The sequence below is a fragment of the Palaemon carinicauda genome, chromosome 20 (genome assembly GCF_036898095.1).
Source record: "Palaemon carinicauda isolate YSFRI2023 chromosome 20, ASM3689809v2, whole genome shotgun sequence".
Classification (NCBI taxonomy): domain Eukaryota; kingdom Metazoa; phylum Arthropoda; class Malacostraca; order Decapoda; family Palaemonidae; genus Palaemon; species Palaemon carinicauda.
In genome coordinates this window covers 128,454,843-128,458,014 of record NC_090744.1, presented here as the reverse complement: position 1 = coordinate 128,458,014, position 3,172 = coordinate 128,454,843, and positions in this window count along the sequence as shown.

Below are 3,172 nucleotides of genomic sequence, written 5' to 3'. Positions count from 1 at the left end.
GAAATGTGGGATGAGAGGGAAGGGAAAATGTAGCATGAGAGAGAAAGAGAAAGGTGGCATGAGAGGGAAGGAGAAATGTGGGATAATAGGGAAGGGGACATTTGGCATGAGAGGGATGAGGAAATATGGCATGAGAGGGAAAGGGAAATTTGGTATGAGAAGGAAGAGGAAATGTGGCATGAGAGGGAAGGAGAAATGTGGCATGATAGAGATGGAGAAATAGGGCATGAAAGGAGAGGGGAAATAAGGGATGAGAGGGAGGAGAAAATGTGACATGAGAGGGAAGGAGAAATGTGGCATGATAGGGAAGGAGAAATGTGGCATGAGAGGAGAGGGGAAATAGGGGATAAGAGGGAGGAGGAAATGTGGCATGCGAGGGAAGGAGAAATGTACCATGATAGGGAAAGGGAAATTTGGTATGAGAAGGAAGAGGAAATGTGGCATGAGAGGGAAGGGGAAATGTGGCATGATAGGGATGGAGAAATAGGGCATGAAAGGAGAGGAGAAATAAGGGATGAGAGGGAGGAGGAAATGTGGCATGAGAGGGAAGGAGAAATGTGGCATGATAGGGAAGGAGTTTTGTGGCATGAGAGTAGATGGGAAATAGTGGATGAGAGGGAGGAGGAATGTGGCATGAGAGGGAAGGGGAAATAGGGAATGAGAGGGAAGGAGAACTGTGGCATGAGAGGGAAGATGAAATGTTGCATGATAGGGAAGGGGAAATAGGGCATGAGAGAGAAGAGGAAATGTGGCATGATAGGGAAGGGGAACTTTGGTATGAGAAGGAAGAGAAAATGTGGTATGAGAAGGAAGGAGAAATGTGGCATGATAGGGAAGGAGAAATAGGGCATGAGAGGAGAGGTGAAATAAGGGATTAGAGGGAGGAGGAAATATGGCTTGAGAGGGAAGGAGAAATGTGGCATGATAGGGAAGGAGAAATGTGGCATGAGAGGAGAGGGGAAATAGGGGATGAGAGGGAGGAGGAAATGTGGCATGATTGGGAAGGGGAAATTGGCATGAGGCGCCTTACGTATGGCATTAGAGGATCTTTGAGCTCCTATTATAAGGGGCCATACTCTAGCATTAGAGGCTAATTAAGCTCTTTTTTGAGGTACCATTATTTATTATCAGAGGTTCTTTGACCTCTATTTTGTGCAGCCTTACCTATAGCATTTGAGGCTCTTTGGCCTCTATTTTGAGGTGCCATACTTCCAGCATTAGAGGTTCTTTTACCTCTATTTTGAGGTGCCTTACCTATAGCATTTGAGGCTCTTTGACCTTTATTTTGACGTCCCATACTTGTAGCATTAGAGGTTCTTTGACCTCTATTTTGAAGCGCCTATCCTATAGCATTTAAGGCTCTATTTTGATTGACCTTTGACCTTTAAATGGAAGACCTGAGTCTTCTACGGATATACCAGATGATTATCCAGTGTCAATTATGGCGATTGTATCTTGCTATCTCAAAAGTTATGGCCATCGCTAAAACTTACCTTTCATTTCATCTCTAAGTTTATTTATTACTTTGATCAATCTAACGCAGCACTTCAGTTGAATTAGGCCTAGTGGATTTTATGGATAACGAAAGAGCTCAATTCTTTATAGCTTGAAGTTAAAACAAGGGTTAAATTCTCATTAGAATTTTAATCTTTTATAATTATGATCTTGAAGTATGATCTTAACCAAAACGTTCTCTATTGCGTTACAACCAATTCCTCGTATAAAGTTAATTGTGAAAACCTATTGTCAACCTGCAAGGTCAAACCATTTCGAGTAGAAAGTGATATGCAGACACCTAAAACGTTCACACACACACACACACACACACATATATATATATATATATATATATATATATATATATATATATATATATATATATGTATCTATCTATAAATATATATATATATATATATATATATATATATATATATATATATATATATATATGTATGTATATATATATACTGTATTTATATAATGTGTGCGTATATCACTCAACATTACATGCACCGTATTGGGTGAAATCCAGGTTCTTTCATTAAACCCCTTTCAAACATTCAACAATCCACTAATAATCAAGATTATATCATATGGAGCTCCAAATATGGTAAAAAATCTGTTTCAATGCAACGAGTATTTGGCCTTCATCGAGCGAGTGACAAGTAGAGCTTCTTGAGAGCCGATGTAAAGGCAGTACTGAAATGTTAAAAAATCCTATGCGAGATACCGAAAACTAGCCAATCAGCGCGTTTGTTTACATCGCTCTGGAACCAATCAGCAATAGCGTCTAGGACACGCTTCCGAGGAAAGTTTTATTACTTAGTGCTGTGCCAAGATTCTGCTTAATTATTCTCATTTATTCGGTGTAATTCTCATCATTGGTCATTAACCTGGCTTCTTAAAGAATTCAGTTGAAGGACTTGCTATTGAGGTTAGTAAGATCGCTGTAACATCTGCAAGCGCAGTGAAAAAGAAGGAAACCAAAGTGGCCGTTGGTGGTTTTTATGGGGAACGACTTTTTGTCTGACGTCACGTGATCTAATTTTGAAGTTAAGTGATTGTAGGCCGCGCTTTACTGTTAATTTAGGATATTGCAAAACACTAGTACATTCATTGATGATGATAGGCGAGAAAATTGGGCTGTCTATATTGCGAAGCTGAAATCTTAATTCGGGCAGTCGTATGAAAGCTTTACGAAAAATGTTCCACCCAAGAGAATTGGCCTCCCTTGCCGCTACAAAAACAATGCTTTAGTGTGTAGACAATGGTGCAATTGATGTTATGTTTGCAGTGTTACTTTACTAGTGCATAGATATGGCAATTGTCAAGCGATAAAAAGACCAAGGAGGAGGACAGCAGGAAGAATTCGCGTACTGTAATAAGAGCTTTACTTTCCACCAGGCTGCGTTTTTCCCGATTCCCTCGATAACTTCCGTGATAATAAAGGCCTGTATGAAGTTATCCGAGATTGTGACAGCCGTCAAGGACATGAGAGGCCCAAAGTTCGGCATGAAGATTATCGGAAAGTTATTGTCTCATCGGCAAAGAGCGCATTACTATGTCCAAGAGGTCATTAATGAAGACAGGGAGGAAAACTCAGATTATCCTGATAGTGACTGTCTTTAACTACGATATATCAGTGCAGTACTGAGGCGTTACTAAGTCCTTG